At 36.7% G+C, this 24,546-nt stretch overlaps 1 long non-coding RNA gene across 1 annotated transcript in view; it reads left to right on the plus strand.

Annotated features, from left to right (window-relative positions):
* Positions 1-1,882: 1,882 nt before the first annotated feature.
* LOC129480311 (uncharacterized) overlaps positions 1,883-24,546 on the plus strand; it is a 196,335-nt gene continuing 173,671 nt past the window's right edge. Inside the window, exon 1 of the long non-coding RNA XR_008656985.1 lies at positions 1,883-2,472. This is a non-coding gene — a long non-coding RNA (uncharacterized lncRNA). The remainder of the gene's footprint in view (positions 2,473-24,546) is intronic.

Genomic DNA, 24,546 nt, shown 5'->3' on the forward strand with positions numbered 1-24,546 from the left:
TTAAGAGGTATCATAAAAGAACACCTTTTGAGGCCAGGGCATAAAATGTGTATATTTCAAAGGGATTTTGCTGCAGTAAGTGAATATGCTGAGCACAGTGTTGTATCTTGGGGCACACAGTGGTATTTAATGGTGAGTGTGTGGAAAAGAGATGAGATCTGGGTCACAGCCAAGGGAACATAAAGTAATAGTAAAGTGCAGCACAGCCATGATAGAAAGTAGTATGCATTCCATTGACTATACGCATGATTATAGGTGTTATCTAGACACTGTGTTTAAAATTGTAATTTAAATATGTTTGTTTTAAATTGCAGTACAAGAGCAATATATAATACTTCAATATATTGTCAAGGTAATTATTGCGTAAAATAATGATAGTAAAACAGTACTTAAAAGGAGCACAAAACAGTACTTAAAAGGAGCATTTATATTTGAAATTATATTTTTAAATAAAAAACTAATAAAATATGTCTACATAGCTATATTAATAAAATATATTAAATAATATATATAAATATATACACACAAATATATCTTTTTCTCAATATTGACAAAGATTTGTATACTTAATTCATCTTTTAGGAACCACTGTTTTAACTTGCTTGCTCTTCTCATATAAAATTATTCTGGCATGATTTTCAGTTCTTATTTTTATTATTTTCGTTATTGTATTATTTTTGGTTTATTATACTGTCCTTTCTAATTTCTTGTTAAATATTTGGCTCATTTAGTGTGAACCACTCTAATTTTCTTCTATATCATTTCAAATATAAGTGCTCCTTTAAATGCTCCTTTAGTACTGTTTTGGCTGAGCTATGTATTTTATACTTATATAGATGAACACACATATATACGCACACACATATATACATACACGTACACACATACACATATATACACATGTATATAAACACATACATACATGTGTGTATCCTTAACAGGCCAAGATATTTCTATTCTATACAGTAAGATTTTTAAAGTAATCAGTTGCTTAAAATGTGTTGTCGACGTATGTTTATGTTCATATACTTTTCAGGCTATATGTAATTGATTCTAATTTAATTGTACTGTGATAAAAATGGCATCTATAGCACTGTTCCTTTTATTTTTTGAGGCTAGATCATGTTCACTTTTCATAAGTCATCAAAATGTTTTTGAAAATGCCATCTATTTGTCAATGTCATGGTGCAATGTCCCATATATTTTTGTTAAATCAAACTTACTCGCTTTTTATCATTCAGGTCATCTAGATAACTTTTGAGAGGTGACAACGTGCTAGCAGCCCTTGCTCGCTCTCCGCTCTCCTCAGCCTCGGCGTCCGCTCTGGCCGCGCTGCAGCAGCCCTTCAGCCCGCCGCTGCGCTGTGGGGGCCCCTTTCTGGGGCTGGCAGAGGCCGGAGCCACCAGCTCTCTCTGCCGGCGGGGAGGTGTGGAGGGGGAGGCGCGGGCGGGAGCCGAGGCGGCGCCGGCGGGAACCGAGACGGCGCGGGCGGGAACCAGGCTGCGCGGGTGGCGCTCCCGCCAGCGCGGGTTCCTGGTGGGCGCAGGCTCAGTGGGCCCCCTACTCGGTGAGGCCAGCAAGTGCCTGCTCAGGGGAGGATCTCCCGCTGGGCTGCTGGAGTACCCCGGGCTAGGTGCCGCAAAGTCCAGCAGTGAGTGCCATGGAGAAGTGAAGCTGGCTGGGTCGGGTGGGGACTTGGAAGGGACTTGGAGAACTTTAATGTCTAGCTAAAGGATTGTAAAGGCACCAATCAGCACTCTGTGTCTAGTTAGAGGTTTGTTAACACACCAATCAGCACTCTGTCAAAATGGACCAATCAGCTCTCTGTAAAATGGACCAGTCAGCTCTCTGTAACATGGACAATCAGTAGGATGTGGATGGGGCCAGATAAGGGAGTAAAAGCAGGCCACGGAAGCCAGCAGTGGCAACCCACTTGGGTCCCTTTCAATGCCATGGAAGCTTTGTTCTTTCACTCTTGGCAATAAATCTTGCTGCTGCTCACTCTTTGGGTCTGCCCTGCTGTTATGAGCTGTAACGCTCACAGCGAGGGTCTGCAGTTTCACTCCTGAAGCCAGCAAGACCACAAACCCACCAGGAGGGACAAACAACTCCGGACGGGAGGAATGAACAACTCCGGACGCGCCACTTTTATGAACTTTTATGAACTGTAACACTCACCACAAAGGTCTGCAGCTTCATCCCTGAGGCCAGGGAGACCACAAACCCACCGGAAGGAATGAACAACTCCAGACGCACTGCCTTTAAGAGCTGTAACACTTACCGCGGAGGTCTGCGGCTTCACTCCTGAAGTCAGCGAGACCACAAACCCAACAGAAGGAAGAAACTCCGGACACATCTGAACATCTGAAGGAACAAACTCCGGACACACCATCTTTAAGAACTATAACACTCACCGCGAGGGTCCACCGCTTCATTCTTGAAGTCAGCGAGACCAAGAACCCACCAATTCCGGTAGGTAAAAAAAGCTTGTGCCAGACTGTAAATTAAACCACTGCCTCTTTCATGGAGAATGTCTTAAAATTAACCAAGAGAAAAAAATTATGACAGATAAAAGTGTGCTTAGTGAGAGAGAGAGTTTGTTTACATTCTAGCCCAAGTTCCAGAACTTGTTGCAGATTTATAAAGGTTTGGAGAAAGCATTGAGTGTGGTCCACTCAGTACGGATCATACTTTGAGGATTACTTGGGCAAGTTAGATTTTGCAAACAAACATCCCCAACCTGATGTCTACAGCAAGGACATGAAGTAATTTAGGGAATAGTAGCCTCCAGTTCGTGTCATCCTCACTCAGGGATCCAACTTTGGAAGATTTCACTATGGGAAACAATGAGATGGGAAAAACAGAAAGTAGTGAGTCATGCACTGGGCCATGAAGGCTTTTCTTCAGCAGGGACTCTGCTCTTTTCATGGACTTGCAGTAAATAACACCAACGTGTTTAACTTCAAAGAAGCAGGAAAGGGAACTGTAGATATTTAGTGACTAACATGAGCTACCTTCATGAATGTCATGTTTTTGTAATAGCCAATGGCTATGTATTTTTTATCTTTCCATTATTGAAGAATATTAAGATCTCCCAATATTAGTTCAGTTCTCTATCCAAAACTGTGGGTTTTGAATGTATACATTTTTCAGACCTTGTATTTGTTGCATCCAAACATAGAATCTGGATAGTTATAAGTGCATACTATGTAGTAAACCTATTTAATTGAAGCATAAATTTTGCTTTAAAATAATGCATATTGACGTGACTACTCCAGAATTATTATGGTTATTATTTGTCTGCTACATATTTTATATTGTTTTCATATTGTTCCATAAGACTTTCAATTTTGCTGAGGTTTCACATTTTAAGTGTAAAAGTAAATTTAGATGGATTCATTTATTAGTAAATAAATGGATTGGATTAATATATCCATTGGATTATTAATAAATCCATTGGATTAATAAATAGATGGATTCAATTTAGATGGATTCATTTATTAATAAAATGTAATGTCACAAGATTTTCTTTTAGTTTGGGTAGTTGGTACTTTTTCATTTTTACTAATTTCCCCTGTTTTTAATTTATTTCCAATATCTTATTTTACAACTTGTATATTTTAAACATCTTTACATTTGCATTCCCCTTATCTTTTAAAATATTTTTCCGATTTTAATTCCTTCCTTCTCTTACTTGAAACATTAACAATTTCAATATTAATTAACCAACGTCTTACACTCCTCTTGGCCAGATATCAGAATAATTTAGATAACCTACTAAACATACAAGTTTTCCTAGTCTAGTACTTTAGTTCAAACTTTGTCCTATTAGATATATTATTATGTTAGGCAGTTATTGTTTATTTGGATTTACCAATGTCATTACTCTTCCTTAAAGCACAACTTGTCTATTTGAAGTCTTTTCCCTCAGCACCCAGAAACTACTTCAGAAAATGTTCTCTTTTAAATGGGTCTTGTGTATGTATCTGTGTAGTAGACTTTTACATTTTGTGTAAAAGATGTCTTTCATTCACATTACTTTTTTTGTAGGTATTTTCGTACTTTTTAAATTTTCTACATGTTTACTATTTAAGACTATATTTAAACTCCTTAACTTATTTCTTTTCCTGAACCTGATAATTATTGTTTTCCAACAGTTGTAGAGAATTATCAGAGAATTATCATCAGTTGTCTCCTCAAACAATGCCTTTCATTTTCTAATAATTTCTAATAATTTTATTATATATATGTGTGTGTGTTTGTGTGTGTGTGTGTGTGCGCGCGCCTCATCTTCTTTTACCTGTGTCTCCTATGTCATGTTTTAAATATTTCATCTAGGTTTTTTTTCCATACAACATTATGCATGAATTTTTCAGTTCTAATTTCTAGTTTGCTTATTTTTTATTAAAATATTCTTAATTCCTTAATCAGATCTTCGTCATTTGTTTTTGTAATTTATAAATCATACTTTTCTATTTTGGAAGTTTTTTTTTTAATATTCATTTTACAAGTCTGATACCTGAAATATCTATGTTATGCTTTTGCCATTTCTTGTTTCTGCTGCTCCTCAATTATGGTGACTTATTTCCCTATGTGTTTCACAATTTCTGTTTTCTATCTGCTTATATCATTTAACCTGAGTTTTTCCATATAGGTTTTGCTTAATGTCTACAAGTTTTTGTGGTTGCTATCAAATTGGATAAATTTTTAACTGTGTTTCTCACTTAAGATTTTTGATAATGCTCAGACACCAAGAAATTGGATTGAAAGTTTGCATTTGGGGCAGATTATGATAACCAGTTGTTAGAGACAACTCTTTTTTTCTACTCAGTTTCCTCGCAGAGTGATGTTTATTTCTTGTTCCAAGTTATGATGCAGTCCAGCTCTTTGTGGAGCCATCTGTGTGCTGCTATATTGTTTTGGATTCCTTAATGCAAAGCCGTCCTGGCCTTATTACTTTCTCTATATTTCATGAGTTCCTTGATAGGAAAACTCCAAGTGTCCAGCATTTTACAGTGACCCTCAGGATAAAGTTCATTGAAGGCATTATTCATAACCCCTGAGTTTCTCATTTTATTTTAAAGCTCAGCATATTCATCATTTTCAAGGAAGCTTGCATTTGTGTTTTAAAATACGTTTTAGTCAGCACATTAATTACTTTTGCTGATGGAGTCGTTCAGCTCATATCATTTTTGTTTGCTATTAAATCCCTGTCTGTGAATATCTATTGTTACACCAATGAGGTCGTAAGATATTTGAAGGAATGGGTAGATCTTACATATCCTTTTACCTGTAAACAACATTAGATTTAGCTTTTCTTTCCAACCAATACCAATCCAATTCCTGTCACTTCCTCTCCCCAAATAACAATGTAACTACTTGTAGTTTTAAACAAGAGCCATGTTTTCCTTCATTATCTTGCATGTGTTTCTGTCAGTATGTCCATTGTTTTATCTGGAATACTATTCTTCCTTTATTAAATATAAAAATATACATATATATTTATATGTGTGTATATGTATATTTATATATTTACTGGATTCTTTGTGCCTAGTACTATCTGATTTACGAGATTACTATACAAATCTTAAACACATACAAAAAGACTTTGCCTTTCATTCTTCTAAGACTATGTTGAAAGAGATGGACATTTGGAAACAATCACACCAGTACCAAGAAGAGTATTAAAAAAGGAAAACGATTTTATACTGTGGGATGTAAGAAACTGTTGCAACATCAATTTGTTGTTTCCCAGATCCAGATCAACCCTTCTATGTCCTGACTTTAATACAAGAGAAGGACCTTGTAAATATTTCTTCTTTGCCAACTGGTGCAACATTAGGTCTTGGAAATGGAGGGCATCAGAAGAACACTGAAGGAGGAAGGAACTTCTCTTTGTGGTTGTGATCATTTATTTTATGCTCCCATGTCAAAGTTGGCAGCAGCAGAGTATTCAAGCCAGGCTCCAGATTCCATGGAAGTTTTGTGTAGGAGACTCAAGGGCACCCAAATTGAAGAAAGTTTTAGCAGTGGCCTTGGAAGAGGATTCCCAGTGTGTTTCATCAGCGCACAGCAGGCAGATTCTCTGAGCGATTTTCCATCCCCCAGCAGGTGCCTTTCTAGGGAGGCTCATTGTCAACTTACTCAGTGGTTTCCTAGAGTTTTGCTTGTACCTGAGTGGGAAGTTTTCTACTTCTCTGTTTCAATCTATGACATCTCAATAAACATCTTTGATATCTAGTAGGCCACACCATACCTTGTTTAATAAAGTTTGAATCTCATTTTTTTAAGTTTGTCTCTTTAGCATTTGTCCTTGATCCTAGAGGTTATAGATTATTCCTTACACTTGCTATGTCTGTATTCTTTAGCTTTGTCTATGCAGTTTTAGTAGTTAATTAGGTATAGCTAGTTAATAATTCTTCATATTAGATGCTTCTTATTCCATTTGCTGATACAATTTGTATCTCATTGATGAAACTGCCCAATACAAAAAGGCACATGACAGCAGAGAGCTCTATTATGCTCTGTGATATGAAGCATACATTAAAAAGATTACTGAACTGATCTTGTAGGACTTTTATTTTGGAGTAACAACATCCTACTTATCCTTATACCTGAAATTAATAAAATATGAGGATATAGAAATATACATATATATGAAGTAATATATTTCAGCATATTAGGCATCGATCAATGGAAAACAGCAATCCTTGAAACACTGGGAACAAATCACACTCTACCTTAATCCCAGGTCACTTCAAAGCTATAGCACATGGAAGGGAAAACAAAGTGGAGCTTATTAACTGCCCTGAGTTCACATGATAACCCTGAGAACTCAGAGAAAGCCAAGTGGGTAGAATATGCAGGGCAAGTATCAAAGAGAAGAGAGGTGCACAGAGAGAAAAACTGAAAAATAGTTCTCCCCCTCTTTTCTCCTCTTTCTCCTCCTTCTCATCTTCCTTCATCTTTTTGTTATCCTCATCTTCTACTTTTACTTTGTCCTTCTTTTCTTCTTCAAAAGAAGATACAATCGTCCCAGTATCATTTGTTAAAAAGACTATCCACACATTACTGAGTTGCCTTTGTACATTTGCAAAAAATGATATGTGAACACAAATGTGGATCTATTTCTGGACTCTGTATTCATCCGACTTGATCTATCTTATGGCCACGACCACAAGCTCTCAGTCACTGCAGCTTTATAACAAGTCTGTCTAAAGCTTTCTTCTTTCTCAAAGTTACTTTGGCTAATGAATGTTCTTTCCATTCCATATGAATTTTATAATCAGCCATTTGTCAGGGCATAAGGTGTTAAATGGTCAATTAGGGCAATGAGCCAAATGGAAAGTAACAAAACTTTATTCACTTACTACAGTAGTACAGGAAAGAAAAAGACAAAGAGAAAAAAAGGATTGTTTCTTTTTTTCTTTTTAATTTTTATTTTACATTTGGGGGTACACGTGAAGGTGTGTTGCATATATAAACATGTGTCATGGGAGTTTATTGTGCTTATTATTACATCACACAGGTATTAAGCTCAGTACCCAATAGCTATCTTTTCAGCTCCTGTCCCTCCTGTCGCCCTCTAGTGTCAAGTGGACCCCAGTGTCTGTTGAATCTTTCTTTGTATTCATAAGTTCCTATTATTTAGGTCTCATTTATAAATGAGAACATTCAATATTTGGATTTCTGTTTCTGTGTGAGTTTGCTAAGGATAATAGTCTCCAGCTTCATCCATGTTTCTGCAAAAACAAGATCTTATTCTTTTTTTATGGCTGCATAATATTCCATGGTGTGTGTGTACCACATTTTCTTTATCCAGTGTAGGCAGTTAAGTTCATTCCATGTCTTTCCTATTGTGAATATTGCTGGAATTAACATTCGTGTGCATGTGTCTTTATGGTAAAATGTTTTATATTCTTCTCGTTATATACCCAGTAATGGGATTGCTGAGTTAAATGGTAGTTCTGCTTTTATCTCTTTGAGGATTTGCCATACTGCTTTCCACAATGGTTGAACTAATTTACACTCTCACCAAAAGTATGTAAGGGTTCCCTTTTCTCTGCAACCATGCCAGCATCTGTTGTTTCTTGGCTTTTTAATAATTGCCATGCTGACCGGTGTGAGATGATATCTCATTGTGGTTTTGATTTGCATTTCTCTAATGATCAGTGATGTTGAGCTTTCTTTCATGTTTGTTGGTCAAATAAATGTCTTCTTTTAGGAAGTGTCTGTTCATGTATTTTGCCCACTTTTTAATGGGGTTGTTTTTCTCTTGTAAATTGTTTATGTTCCTTATAGATGCTGGGTATTAGACCTTCGTCAGATGCATAGTTTGCAAAAATTTTCTCCCATCCTGTAGGTTTTCTGCTTACTCTGTTGATAGTTTCTTTTCCTGTGCAGAAACTCTCAAGTTTAATTAGATCCCATTTGTAAAATTTGCTTTTGTTGATTGCTTTTTTTACCTTTGCCAAATCTTTGCCTGTTCCTAGGTCCTGGATAGGATTGCCTATGCTGTCTTCTGGGGTTTTTATAGTTTTGTGATTTATATTTAAGTCTTTAATCCATCTCGAGTTAATTTTTATTTATGGTTAGGGAAGGAGTCTAGCTTCAATTTTCTGCCTATGGCTAGCCAATTATCCCCGCACCATTTATTGAATGAGGAGTCTTTTCCCCATTGTTGTTTTTGTCAGCTTTGTCAAAGATCAGATGGTAGTAGATGTGTGGCCTTATTTCTGGGCTCTCTATTATGTTCCATTGGTCTATGTGCCTGTATATATATATATATATATATATATATATATATATATATTTTAAACAGTACCATGCTGTTGATTGTTTCCCTAATGCTCCATTTTTCCCAATAGAATGACACTGGACAAGGTTCTGACAGATGACATGAAGCCCAGGAGGGGGGAATAGAATCATCACCCTGCTGAAAAGCCCTACATACAAGGCTCCTTCTGTATTATGAATCCAGGAATAGGACAGGTGAGGGAGAGGAAGAAGGGCTAGTAGTGGAAAAGTACTGACTAAGAGTGGAGGAAAAAAGTATCTTAGTCAAGTCTACAATCATCCCTCAACAAGACCTCCTTTGAGGTTCTTGAAAAGGCTTCAGCCAAAGATTCACAACAAGGAGACCTCCAACAGGAATCTCTTAGGTTAAGAATGCAGAAATCCATATGAGCATGGCTGTACTGGTGGATGCCTTAGTGCTTGACTGTATCTCTCTCCAGAAAAGTAAAATGCACTGGCTGTGTGCCAAGTCTGATGAGGAGGGCAACTTTCCCTATGAGGCCTACCAGTAAAGTCTTTGAAATTGCCTAATTACAAAGGTCAGGCCTAAAGAATCACACATAGGATTCTGCCCCAGAACCAGACTCTTCAACTCCACCACTTGATTCTTCAGGGCCTGAGCCTGAAGCATAGGCTACCTCATAGGAATCAAAACAGTTCAATTTAAGGGACTTTAATTACACTAGTTAATTTGTCTCAGACAACAGTTAATGACCAGAATGATGACTAAACTTTAAGTAGGGTAATCAGACATGCCATGGAAGAGTGAATATAGCCATAAGTTCCAGTCATTATTAAGTCAGAAAAAGATGTTCCAAAGCCCAATAGAATCTATTCTAGAGATCCAAGAGACCAATTGATATGCTTTGGCTCTGTGTCCCCACCCAAATCTCATCTTGAATTATATTCCTATAACTCTCATGTGTTATGGGAGGGACCTGGTGGGAGATAATTGAATCATGGAGGCAGTTCCCCCATTCTGTTGTCATCGTAGTGAATCTCACAAGGTCTGATGGTTTTATCAGGAGTTTCTGCTTTTGCATCATCCTATTCTCTTTTTGCCTGCTGCCATCCATGTAAAACGGGGCTTGTCCTCCTTACCTTCCACCATGATTGTGAGGCTTCCCCAGCCATGTGGAACTGTAAGTCCAATTAAACTTCTTTTTTTGTAAATTGCCCAGTCTCAGGTATGTCTTTATCAGCAGCATGAAAATGGACTAATACACCAATCTTCTTATGTTTTTATGTGATTATTTTTAAAATCTGGCCTGAGACATTAATCAGTCATAGCACAGCTCTGGCCAGTAAGTTAAAGCTGCCCTAAATGCTTTCTACGATTTACGCTGTGTCATGATGATCAGGGTATAAACATAAAGTAGAATCCCAGCAGGCACACATGGTGCCACTGTAAATAAATAGTTTACATTGTTAGGGCATCCTGATCAGGATATACATTATTTAGTTAGTCAGGTTAATAGCACCCCCATGATGTTCTTGCACCATGGGGTTTTTTGTCCACTGAGAAGAATTTAATTTAGTCCTTGCTTTCAAAAGGACTAACTGAGACAGTCAGTTGTGAACAGTTTTATTTGTTCATGACATTAGTTTATCAGCCTCAGGAGTGTGAATGACATCTGGAGGTGTTCTCCGTGGAAAATCCAAGAGCTGAGGTCACCCCATGCTGTCTCATAATCAGCATTATCAGATGTGATCCTAGTCTCAGCAGTCTCTTTGAACTTGATGTGTTCACAGCAGTTTGGAAAGGTAGTGCAGGGAGGTGGTGGTGGTGGTGTGTGTGTGTGTGTGTGTGTGTGTGTGTGTCTTTCCCCAGAATGAACAGAAAACTGTCAGAAGCTGATCTGGAAAATAAAGATCGTTAGTGTCCTGGCCTGACCCTACCTCTCACCCCACCACACACATCTCCCCAGGTGTCAGCTGGGGCTTTGTTTGTTTGTTTGCCCACTGCCACTTTGTTGCTTCATTCAATAATCAAAATTTCTTACTTTCTTAATTTTCTGCTATTCTCACCAGACTTTTCATTCAAAAGAGTTACAAGCAAGATGTAAAATAAACGCAGTGTGACGTAAATAGTTTTTATACAATATATCCAGAAAGACACAATATGTTTAAGAATTGATTGGGACAAAATTCTGAAAGATTTAAAATGGGTTTGCATAACCTCTTTCAGTCATTCCTGTTTAAAGCCATTCTGGTCTGCTATCAATTTGAGCCTTCATAAAAAGGTAGAAGAGAATGAAAGGCCGTGATAGGGTCATGCATGGAGAATTACATATCAATAATTATAAAAGAAAGGTATAACATGAAAAGGGGGTGGCAGCATGGTCAAATATAAGTAGCAAATGAGAAGTGCCTTTTTTAGGGAATTGCTGCAATGAGACCCTACACTGCTTCCCCATGATGTACAGTCTAGGCTGGTTTTCTTGTTTCCTCCCAGTCATCACTTAAGCCTATCATTTAATTATGAATTGAAAGGTTAACCACCCCTGCAAGTTGGGATTGTTATGGAACATGGAGATTCTATCACAGGATCCATGAGCTCAGTGATATGCAGCTTTGGCTGCAAATATGGGGCTATTAACAGATGCATTGTGCCGAGGGAACATAAACAGAAAACAAATGTGGACTTGCCAGGACTGGGTAGTGTGCCTTCAGTTAATGGAAAACATCAGAATCCAAAAAAAGTGTTGATTCAGTGGAACTCTGTAGATGGGATGGGAAGCCTGGTGTGATCTATTTGCCAAGAAGTCCCTTCCTCACTGGCTCAAGAGATATATCCCTTTGACCAGGATGTGGCAGGTAGGGCAGTTTTGTTTTGGTGGTGTTGATGTGGTTTGGATACTTGTCCCCTCCAAACTACATGTTAAAATATGATTCCCAATGTTGGAGGTGAGGCCTGGTAGCAGGTGTTGGGTAATGAAAGAGGATTCCTCCTGAATGGCCTGGTACACTCCCCACCATAATGAGTTCACATGAGATCTGATTTTGTAAAAAGAGCCTGGCCTCTACACCCCTCTTGCTGTCTCTCACACCATGTGACACACCTGCTTCCCCTTCACCTTCTGCCATGATTGTAAGCTTTCTGTGGCCCTCACCAGAAGCAGATGTTGGCACCACGCTTCCTGAATGCCCTGCAGAACCGCGAGCCATTAAAACCTTTTGGTTTCTGAGAAACAGAAAACAAAACATCCCACAATTTTTCTTTATAAATTGCCCAGTCTCTGGCATTCTTTCATAGTAGTGCAAATAGACTACACAGATTGTCTTCTGATAGAGTAGCAGTTTGTGTCTATAGGTTCAAGGTAGGATGGTGTCTGAATTTCCATGGGCCATTCTCTTACAGATCTAGAAGGCTATCAATTCTACATGTGCTTGTTTTGGGAGAATAATTCAGTCTCATGTTCAGCTGATGAGGTTGGGTTTGCTCCCGTTTATCAGCATAGGTTTTTTTTTTTTTTTTTTTTTTTTTGACAGTCTTGCTCTGTCTCCCAGGCTAGAGTGCAGTGGTACGATCTCTGCTCACTGCAACTTCTGCCTCCTGAGTTCAAGCGATTCTCCTGCCTCAGCCTCCCGAGTAGTTGGAAGTACAGGCGTCTGCCACCGTGCCTGGTTTATTTCTGTATTTTTAGTAGAGATGGGATTTCACTATCTTGGCCAGGCTGGTCTTAAACTCTTCACCTCGTGATTCACCTGCCTCAGCCTCTCAGCCTCCCAAAGTGGTGGGATTACAGGCGTGAGCCACTGCGCCTGGCCTAGTATAGGGTTTTTTTTTTTTTTTTTTTTTTGAGACAAAGTTGTCGCCCAGGCTGGGGTACAGTGGCATGATCTCTGCTCACTGCAAGCTCTGCCTCCCAGGTTCACGCCATTCTCCTGCCTCAGCCTCCCAAGTAGCTGGGACTACAGGTGCCCGCCACTACGCCTGGCTAATTTTTTTTTTTTGTATTTTCAGTAGAGATGGGGATTCACCGTGTTAGCCAGGATGGTCTCGATCTCCTGACCTCATGATCCACCCTCCTCGGCCTCCCAAAATGGTGGGATTACAGGCATGAGCCACTGTGCCTGGCCTAGCATAGGGTTCTTTGTAGTGAGCATCCACATAAGTAACAATGAGTTTATAAGTAGCAGATCTGATTTTTGCACAAATGTCTTGTTTCCACAGGGAACATTATTTTATATGCTAGTCTAAGGCTTGCCAGTGGCCTGATCAAATACTCAGGCCATGGTGTGACAAAAACCAAGAGTCAAATGAAATATAACATACTATATTAGTATGTTTAAGAGTTGGTCAGGACAAAATGGGCCTGGACCATTGATGTGGCCTGAATAGCCATTCCTAGCACATGATGCTCTGCCCATTGTTTATGGGAGACAACAACACTAGACGCTGATAATCAGGTCTGTGTTTTATTTTGAACAGCATATATTTATTTTAATGCTTCTTCGCATGTCTGCTAATTTCAATTGAATGCTGTATATTGTGATTTTTGCCTTTCAGGATGCTGTATACATTTATATTTCTGTTAATGTCTTTTAGCTTTGTTCTATAATACAGATAAGTTATTGGGAAATAATTTCATGTTTTAAGGACTTACTTTGAAGATTTGTAAGGTGAGACAGCAGCATTTTGTCTAAGGGTAATTATCATGTACTACTGAGGCAAAACCCTTTGACTATTATCACCAATCCCTTTGAATCATCAGGTTTTCTGTATTACCTGGAGAAAGCTGTCACTCTCCTGGCCTGTGTAATCTCTTGGTACTGTTTTCACTAATTCTTATTGGTGATTTGTTGCCTAACTTCTGGGAGTTTCTTCACATACATACTTGACAACTCCTGACTACCTTAGGAGGATCTAGGTCCATCTATTTAGGACAAATGGCTCATAAAACTAAATATAAATAGAAAATTTATACAACTTCTAAGAGGAAACACAAGAAAAAATCTTAAAGACATTTGCTTAAGTAAACATTTTTTATTTCATTTAAGATGAAATGAAACCACCAGAAATATACATAAAAGAAAAATTTTGATAGGTTCTACTTCATTAACATGAGAATCTTCTTCTTTTTAAATATACAAGTAATAGAATAAAAAAGCAAGCTACAGGCCAGGTGTGGTGGCTCAGGCTTGTAATCCCAGCATTTTGGGAGGCTGAGGCAGGTGAATCACTTGAGGTCAGGAAATCGAGACCATCCTGGCCAACATGGTGAAACCCCATCTCTACTAAAAATACAAACATTAGCTGGGCATGGTGTTGTGCGTCCGTAGTCCCAGCTACTCGCGAGGCTGAGACAGGAGAATTGCTTGAACCTGGGAGGCAGAGGCTGCAGTGACCCGAGATCACACCACTGCACTCCATCCTGTCAACAGAGCAACAGAGCGAGACTCCGTCTAAAAAAAAAAAAGCTACAGCCTGGAGGAGAAAAGATTTACAAATAATGTAAGTAACAAAGGTTTTGCATTAATAATTCATAAAGAACTTTCAAAACTCATTAATAGAATCCATAAAAAAATTTAAAAATCTATAGCTAAATGCAAAAAATTTGTAGCTACGTCACAAGATTATATATATTTGTGTGTATAAATATGACCACAGAAACATTTTCAACATCATTTTAAACATTTTCCACATCATTTTAATTAATGTAACTAAAACCACAGTGAGATACAACTATACAACTGCTACAATAGCTCAAAGTTAAAAATATATGTAACAGTGTTGCAAGTGTTGGCAAGGCTACTATGAAACTTGAGCTCATACACTCCTTGTAGCAATGTAACATGGCAACCACTTTAGAAATCACTTTGGCAGATTGTTTAAAAATTATATGCATCTAGCTTATAGCCTAGCTATTTCATTCCTAGGTATGTGTACAAGACAAATAGAAGCATGTATCCATGCAAGGACTTGTATATGATTGTTTATAACTGATTTCTTGTGATAATCAAAATATGAAAACAAACCAAATGTCCACACACATGAATGTATGAACAAATTGTGGCATCTTCATACAATGAAATTCATCTCAGCAATGTAAAGGAAAAGTACTGTTAGTGCCTGTACCCACATTTTTAAGATAACTCTTTAAATTATCATATTGAGTGAAATGCACCATGTAAAAGAGTACATACTGAAAGATTCCACTTCTGTAAAGTTGTAAAAAACAAACTGATTTATAATGACAGAAATTTGAGCATGTGCATAGGTTCTCATAATTAGGGGGAAGGAGAGGGAGACATCATATCCATCTAAATGGTTATACTATAAAGATAATAATGATAATAATGTATGTTTTACTCATCATTTTCTCATACCCCACCCCCTCCCACCATCCCACCTTTCTTGAGTCTCAAATGTCTGTCAGTCCACACTCTGTGTTCATGTGTACCCAATATTTGGCTCCCACTTAGAACTGAGAACATGTGATATTTGACTTTCTATTTCTGAGTTGTTCTACTTAAGATAATGGCCATCAGTTCCATCCATATTGTGGCAAAAGACATGATTTCATTATTTTTTATCGATGAACACTATTCCATCATGTATATATACCACATTTTCTTTATCCAATCATCCATTTATGGACATTTAGGTTGATTCCAAAGCTTATTGCTGCAATAAGCATAGGTGTGCAGATACCTCTGCTATATACTGATTTCAATTCCTTTGGATATACACTCACTAGTGGGATTGCTGGGTCATATGGTAGTTCTTTTTTATTATTATTATACTTTAAGTCCAAGGGTGTGTGTACAATGTGCAGGTTTGTTACATATGTATACATGTGCCATGTTGGTATGCTGCACCCATTAACTCGTCATTAACATTAGGTATGTCTCCTAATGCTATCCCTCCCTGCTCCCCCCACCCCACAACAGGCCCTAGTGTGTGATGTTCCCCTTCCTGTGTCCAAGTGTTCTCATTGTTCATTTCCCACCTATGAGTGAGAACATGCGGTGTTTGGTTTTTTGTCTTTGCGATAGTTTGCTGAGAATGATGGTTTTTTGATCAAAATAAATTTCTTTGCGAAAGGCATAATTTCAGAAATAGTATCATTGCCATTAGATATTAACAAATAAAAGAAAAATGACTACTGTTTATTCTCTATCATATTTTCTCTGAGTTCTAATTTTATGATTTATGACAGCATTGGGTTTCTTTTGTTTTTCAAATTTTCACTTTATTTGGAGTGGGGTGAATAGGTAGCCGAAATATTAAAAATGGTTCAAAACAATAGTAAATAATGACACTTATACATTCCAAAGGGCATGGAATTATTACTATTCTTAAATGATACACTCTTATAATAGGTTTTCCAGGAGTCACAGACAAGCCAATATGAGCAATTTATTGTTATGAAATCATGTGTTTTTAACGTTTGAATGCTGAAATTTGTAAATGATATTTCTATTTACTCCAATAACCTGCTATAGATCAAATTTATCTCCTTCAGAGGTTCTTCAGAAGGACTAGAGAAAGCCTTCAAAACATATAACCATAATAAATAAATTAGTTGTACTTAGCAGGTTTAAATGTTTTATGTTCCATTTGTAGTCATATATAAAAACATATAATATGGAAGATCTTTGACATTTTGTAGGTCTTTTGTATCAATACAAAAGTCAACTTAATTCCAATCTTTAAAGCACATTGAATTTGTATCTTTTTAGTAGTTTTCTTTGAAAAGAGTTAAAACATTTTTTGAATCCTTTTTGGAATAGGCTAACATGATTTATGCTTTCTTTTCCTATTTTCCTTAAAGCTCTCTCCACCCCTTAACACAGGCTTCCAAACATTATCTTTCTAAAGATAACTCTAGGAAGGATTATGATTAAGTATCTGAAACATACCAATGCTCACCTTACAATGTGGTAATAATTTTTGTATGCATAATAAACCATATTTAATTTTAAAACTAAATGAAAAATTGAGAATTATTCAGAAATAAGAGTAATCATTATGCAATTGCTATCATTAAGCATGGTAGCAATTAGAATTAGAAAGGGGAAATAATTCAGTCTCTCTATGTTGGATAATTGAGGAGGTTAGTACTCCTGATTATGGTTGTCAAACCTAAGAGCAGAGTATATTTTTCACAAAGTGTCCTCTGAGGAGTTAAACACCAGAAAAACTTTAGGCTGATAATTAGAAATGAATATACCAAGGTGTCAAGGACTCACTCATACACACTAATCAGGTGTTAAATGATCAGGGCAATAAAACTACATTTACATAGAAATTTGTCAATTGGTTGTTAATTATATCATTATTTAAAAATACAAAATTATTGCATATTTTCCAGTAGATTACCTTTAAATCTTTATTTATGTTCTTTGATCTTGAAAGAGCAGTTGTATACTGTATTGGAATTTAATAATTCTTTCTCTGTTATAACACCATTTAGTTATCTATAGCCATTCTCAAGAGTAGAGGTAGTCCCAGCCCTGGCTTCAAATTGGGGCTTGTAAACCAAAAATGAAATTCTTAACCCCCTGAGTCCCTCAAGGTCTGATAAGAGACATTTACCATCTACTATCTCTGAAGCCTACTACTTAGAGGATTCATCTATGTAACAAGAACCTTGGCTTTCACAACCCCATTTATCTTAACTCTAGCATTTCTTTATGCTGCCTTCAACTCTTCAAGCAAAGTTTAAGTCTTTCAACCAATTGCCAATCAGAAAATGTTTGAATCCACCTATGACCTGCAAGACCCTACTCCACCCTTCAATGTGTCTCATCTTTCCAGGCTGAACCAATGTTATTGCTTTATGTATTTGCCTGTAACTTCTGACTCCCTGAAATGTATAAAACCAAGGTGTAACCCAACCACCTTGGGCACATGTTCTCAGGACCTCCTGAGGCTGTTTCATGGGCCACACTCATATTTGGTGCAGAATAAACCTCTTCAAATATTGTTCAGAGTTTGGCTTTTCTCATCAACAGGCTTAAAGCTAAACCTCCCATCTCTCATAGGAACCAATTTCTTAAACTCCACTACACAGTTTTATTGCCTGAATTTCTATAAGTCTTCAGTTTTATTTAGCTCTGCTCAGTGTTTTGTTTTACTATTACATTTCTGGTTAACAAATATGACTATCTTGTGTTTGAATCTTAATTCTATTTTCTTTTTTCTTGCTTATATCTGTTATTCAGTGTATCTTTTGAAGTCAGTGTCATTCAGAGTTGACTCTCCACATTTCTTGATCAAGAAATTGCAAATACTTCTCAACTTTAAAGAAAAATTTCAGTCCTCAGGAACACACATACAGTATGTTTTTGTTGAGTGGAACAGGTTTAGAAGAAGCAGAAAGCAATGCTGCTTAATTTTGAACTTGTGAGGAAAGATCTTAAAGCACACACAACACAACGAAGTATACATCATAAAGAAAACTACTGATATATTTTATTAAATATATTTTCCTTTGAAAAGAGTTAAAAAATTTATATCTCTGTAGATATAGAGATATAAATATCCGTAGAGAAAATAATTATCTATAACAGACAAGTAAAAATCTGGAAGAAGGTGTTAAATGTATAAATATTTAAAAGGATAGATATTTAAAATATATAAAGAATATTTGAAATAAATAAAAGAACCAATAGAAAATAATGATCATAATGTTTGATTGTTGACTTTAAGAAGAATAAACTCAAATGGCCAATAAACTATATAAAATATTTTCAACTTTTTAATTAAAATTAAAAGAAGATAGTATATCATACCTATCAGATGTCATATACATCGATGGTGATATTATTGTACATGTTGGTCCAGATATGGAGCAAAAAGAACTTTATGCTATTCTAGTGAAGAGCAAATTTGTCAAACACTTTTCAGGCTTTGCAGTGTCTTCACTTGAAGATTATTTTGAAATGCTATATAAATCCATCTTTTGTTCATATTGTAAATGCCTCATAGAAATTCCTGTGTACAGAGGAACTTCCATAAAATTATTTATTGGAGTATTGTGTGTTACATGAAAATGTTTAAATAATCTAAAATTTCATGAAGAGAGCAATTAAATTAAAGCTTATTTACAAGATGAGGTTTTTATAGAAAAAACTAAAACTACATATATCAACAAGTATAAATCTCAAAAAATCAAAAATGTATATTACAGAATATTCATACATGTTGATGCCACTTTATATATATATTCATATATGTTGATACCATTTATAAACAATTAAAAACCTGTTCATGGGTGAATATATTCTAAAAACATGCAAAAGAATGATATATCTTGATTTCATGGTAGTGGTTATCTCTGAAACGGAGTGAGGAGAATGTTGTCAAGGAGATTATCACAGTGGTCTCAAGTAGATATGTAGCATTTTATTTTTCATAAAAACAAGAACTAATATGACACAATATTAAGACTTTAAAGTTTGATCGTATGCAAATGACTACTGATTGTATGGATTTGTATGCTTATTTATATACTTTAATGTTCACTATTATTTTAAATTTATAATACATGCAATAATGATAAATTCATATATTTAGTATTTAAAATACATTTGTCTTGCAGAATCTTGAGTAATCACTAAGTTTATTTTTCTTATTTTACTTTAAGTTCTGGGATACATGTGCAGAACGTGCAGGTTTATTACATAAATATACATGTGCCATGGTGGTTTGCTGCACCCATCAACCCGTAATCTACATTAAGTATTTCTCCTAATGCTATCCCTCCCCTATCCCCCAACCCCTGACAGGCTCCAGTGTGCAATGTTCTCCTTCCTGTGCCCATATGTTCTCATTGTTGAACTCCCACTTATGAACGAGAACATGCGGTGTTTGATCTTTTGTTCCTGTGTTAGTTTGCTAGAATGATGGTTTCCAGCTTCATCCATGTCCCTGCAAAGGACATGAACTCATTATTTTTATGGCTGTATAGTATTCCATTGTGTATATGTGCCACATTTTCTTTATCTGGTCTGTCATTGATGGGCATTTGGGTTGGTTCCAAGTCTTTGTTATTCTCAATAGTGCTGCAATAAACATACGTGCGCATGTGTGTTTATAGTAGACTGATTTATAATCCTGCTTGGACAAATGGTATTTCTACTTGGAGATCCTTGAGGAATTGCCATACTGTTTTCCACAGTGATTGAACTAATTTCCACTCCCACCAACAGTGTAAAAGCATTCCTATTTCTCCACATCCTCTCCAGCATCTGTTGTTTCCTGACTTTTTAGTGATCGCCATTCTAACTGGCATGAGATGGTATCTCATTGTGGTTTTGATTTGCATTTCTCTAATGACCAGTGATGACGAGCTTTTTCTCATACCTTTCTTGGCCTCATAAATGTCATCTTTTGAAAATTGTCTATTCATATCCTTTGACCACTTTTTGATGGGGTTGTTTGTTTTTTTTTCTTGTAAATTTGTTTAAGTTCCTGGTAGATTCTGGCTATTAGCCCTTTGTCAGATGGATATATTGCAAAAATTTTCTCTCATTCTGTAGATTGCCTGTATCACTCTGATGATAGTTTCTTTTGCTGTGCAGAAGCTGTTGAGTTTAATTAGATCCCATTTGTCAATTTTGGCTTTTGTCGCAATTGCTTTTGGTGTTTTAGCCATGAAGTCTTTGTCCATGCCTATATCCTGAATGGATTTGTTTCAGTTTTCTTCTCAGGTATCTATGGTTTTAGGTCTTATATTTAAGCCTTTCATCCATCTTGAGTTAATTTTTGTATAAGGTGTAAGGAAGGGGTGCAGTTTCAGTTTTCTGCATATAGCTAGCCAGTTTTCTCAGCACCATTTATTAAATAGGGATTCCTTTCCCCATTGCTTGCTTTTGTCAGGTTTGTCAAAGATCAGATGGGTGTAGATGTGTGGTGTTATTTCTGAGGCCTCTGTTCTGTTCCATTGGTCTATATATCTGTTTTGGTAACAGTACCATGCTGTTTTGGTTACTGTAGCCTTGTAGTATAGTTTGAAGTCAGGTAGCATGCTGCTTCCAGGTTTGTTTTTTTTTGCTTAGAACTGTCTTGGCTATACGGGCTCTTTTTTGGTTCCATATCAAATTTAAAGTAGTTTTTTTCTAGTTCTTTGAAGAAAGTCAATGGTAGCTTAATGGGAATAGCATTGAATCTAAAAATTACTTTGGGCAGTATGAGCATTTTCATGATACAGATTCTTCCTATCCATGAGCATGGAATGTTTTCCATTTGTTTTTGTCCTCTCTTATTTCCTTGAGCAGTGAGTTGTAGCTCTCCTTGAAGAGGTCCTTCACATCCCTTGTAAGTTGTATTCCTAGGTATTTTATTCTCTTTGTAGCAATTGTGAGTGGGAGTTCATTCATGATTTGGCTCTCTGTTTGTCTATTATTGGTGTATGGGAATGCTTGTGATTTTCGCACAATGATTTTGTATCCTGAGATTTTGCTGAAGTTGCTTATCAGCTTTAGGAGATTTTGGCCTGAGACGATGGGGTATTTTAAATATACAATCATGTTATCTGCAAATAGAGACAATTTGACTTCCTCTCTTTCTATTTGAATACCTTTATTTCTTTCTCTTGCTTGACTGCCCTGGTCAGAACTTCCAATACTGTTTTAAATAGGAGTGGTGAGAGTGGCCATCCTTGTCTTGTGCCAGTTTTGAAATGGAATGCTTTCAGATTTTGCCCATCCAGTGTGATATTGGCTGTGGATTTGTCATAAATATCTCATCATTTTGAGATACGCTCCATGAATACCTAGTTTATTGAGTGTTTTTAGCATGAATGGGTGTTGAATTTTATTGAAGGCTTTTTCTGCATCTATTGAGTTAATCATGTGGTTTTTGTCATTGGTTCTGTTTATGTTACGGATTACGTATATCGATTTGCATATGTTGAACCAGCCTTGCATCCCAGGGATGAAGCTGACTTGATTGTGATGGATAAGCTTTATAATGTGCTTCTGGATTTGGTTTGCCAGTATTTTACTGAGAATTTTTGCATCAATGTTCATCAGGCATACTGGCCTGAAATTTTCTTTGTTTGTTGTGTTGCTGCCAGATTTTGGTATCAGGATGATCTGGCCTCATAAAATGAGTTAGAGAGAAGTGCCTCTTTTTCTATTGTTTGAAATAATTTCAGAAGGAATGGTACCAGCTCCTCTTTGTACCTTTGGTAGAATTCAGCTACGAATCCTTCTGGTCTTGGGCTTGTTTTTGGTTGACAGGCTATTAATTACTGCCTCAATTTCAGAAATTGTTATTGATTTATTAACGGATTGTACTTCTTCCTCGTTTATTCTTGGGAGGGTGTATGTGTTCAGGAATTTATCATTTCTTCTAGATTTTCTAGTTTATTTGCATAGAGGCGTTTATAATGTTCTTTGATGGAAGTTTGTATTTCTGTGGGATCAGTGGTGATACTCCCTTTATCATTTTTTATTTGTCCATTTTATTCTTCTCTCTTTTATTCTTTGTTTTTCTGGCTAGTGGTCTATCTTGTTGATCTTTTCACAAAAACCAGCTCCTGGATTCATTGAATTTTTGGAAGGGTTTTTTGTGTCTCTGTCTCCTTCAGTTCTGCTCTGATCTTAGTTATTTCTTGTCTTCTGCTAGCTTTTGAATTTGTTTGTTTTTCTTCACTAGTTCTTCTAATCGTAATGTTAGGGCATCGATTTTAGATCTTTCCCACTTTCTCAGGTGGGCATTTAGTGCTATAAATTTTTCTGTAAACACTGCTTTAGCTGTGTCCCAGAGATTCTGGTACATTTTGTTTTTGTTGTCATTGGTTTCAAAAAACTTATTTATTTCTACCTTAATTTTGTTATTTACCCAGTAGTCAATCAGAAGCAGGTTGTTCAGTTTCCATGTAGTTTTGCAGTTTTCAGTGAGTTTCTTAATCCTGAGTTCTAGTTTGATTGCACTGTGGTCTGAGAGACTGTTTGTTATGATTTCTGTTCTTTTGCATTTGCTGTGGAGTGTTTTAATTCCAATTATGTGGTCAATTTTAGAATAAGTGCTAAGCGTTGCTGAGAAGAATGTATATTCTGTTGATTTAGGATGGAGAGTTCTGTGGATGCCTATTAGGTTTGCTTGGTTCAGAGCTTAGTTCAAGTCCTGAATATCCTTGTTAATTTTCTGTCTCATTGTTCTGTCTAATATTGACAGTAAGTCTCTTACTATTATTGTGTGGGAGTCTAAATCTCTGTGTAGGTCTCTAAGAACTTGTTTTATCTATCTGTGTGCTCCTATATTGGGCGCATACATATTTAGGATAGTTAGCTCTTCTTGTTGCATTGATCCCTTTACTCTTATGTAATGCCCTTCTTTGCCTTTTTTGATCTTCGTTGGTTTAAAGTCTGTTTTATCAGAGACTAGGATGGGAACCTCAGCTTTATTTTTGCTTTTCACTTTCTTGGTAAATGCTCCTCCATCCCTTTATTTTGAGGCTATGTATGTCTTTCCACGTGAGATGAGTCTCCTGAATACGACACACCAATGGGTCTTGACTATTTATCCAGTTTGCTAGTCTGTGTCTTTTAATTGGGGAGTTTAGCCCATTTACATTTAAGGCTAAGTTTGTTATGTGTGGATTTGATTTTGTCATTATAATGCTAGCTGGTTATTTTGCCGATTAGTTGATGCAGTTTCTTCATAGTGTCAATGATCTTTACATTTTGGTATGTTTTTGCAGTGGCTGGTGCCAGTTTTTCCTTTCTATATTTAGTGCTTCCTTCAGGAGCTCTTGTAAGGCAGGCCTGGTGGTGACAAAATCTCTCAGCATTTGCTTGTCTGTATTTTGTTTCTCCTTCACTTATGAAGCTTAGTTTGGCTGGATATGAAATTATGGGTTAAAAATTCTTTTCTGACTTGTAGGATTTCTGCAATGAGTTCTGTTGTTAGTGTGACGAGCTTTCCTTTGTGGATAATCCAACCTTTTTCTCTGACTGCCCTTAACATTTTTTCCTTCATTTCAGCCTTGGTGAATCTGACGATTATATGTCTTAGGGTTGCTCTTCTCAAGAACTATCTTTGTCGTGTTCTCTGTATTTCTTGAATTTGAATGTTGGCTTGCCTTGCTAGGTTGGGGAAGTTCCCCTAGATAACATCCTGAAGAGTGTTTTCCAACTTGGTTCCATTCTCCCCATCACTTTCAGGTACACCAATCAAATGTAGATTTAGTCTTTTCACATAGTTCCATTATTCTTGGCGGCTTTGTTCATTCCTTTTCATCCTTTTTTCTCTAATCGTATCTTCACACTTTATTTCATTAAGCTGATCTTCAATCTCTGATATCCTTTATTCCACTTGACAGATTCGACTATTGATACTTGTGTATGCTTCATGAACTTCTTGTGCTGTGTTTTTCAGCTCCATCAGGTTACTTACCTTCTTCTCTAAACTGGTTATTCTAGTTAGCAGTTCCTGTAACCTTTTATCAAGGTTCTTAGCTTCCTTGCATTGGATTAGAGCATGCTCCTTTAGCTCAGAGGAGCTTGTTATTTCTCAACTTCTGAAGCCTACTTCTGTCAGTTGGTCAAACTCATTCTTCGCCCAGTTTTGTGCCCTTGCTGGCGAGAAGTTGTGATCCTTTGGAGGAGAAGAGGCATTCTGGTTTTTGGAATTTTCAGCATTTTTGCTCTGTTTTTTTCTCATATTTGTGGATTTATCTACCTTTGATCTTTGATGCTGATTATCTTTGGATGGGGTTTTTGCTTGGGTGTCCTTTTTGTTGATGTTGATGCCATTGCTTTCTGTTTCTTAGTTTTCCATCTAACAGT

This window comes from Symphalangus syndactylus, chromosome 4 (genome assembly GCF_028878055.3).
Source record: "Symphalangus syndactylus isolate Jambi chromosome 4, NHGRI_mSymSyn1-v2.1_pri, whole genome shotgun sequence".
Classification (NCBI taxonomy): domain Eukaryota; kingdom Metazoa; phylum Chordata; class Mammalia; order Primates; family Hylobatidae; genus Symphalangus; species Symphalangus syndactylus.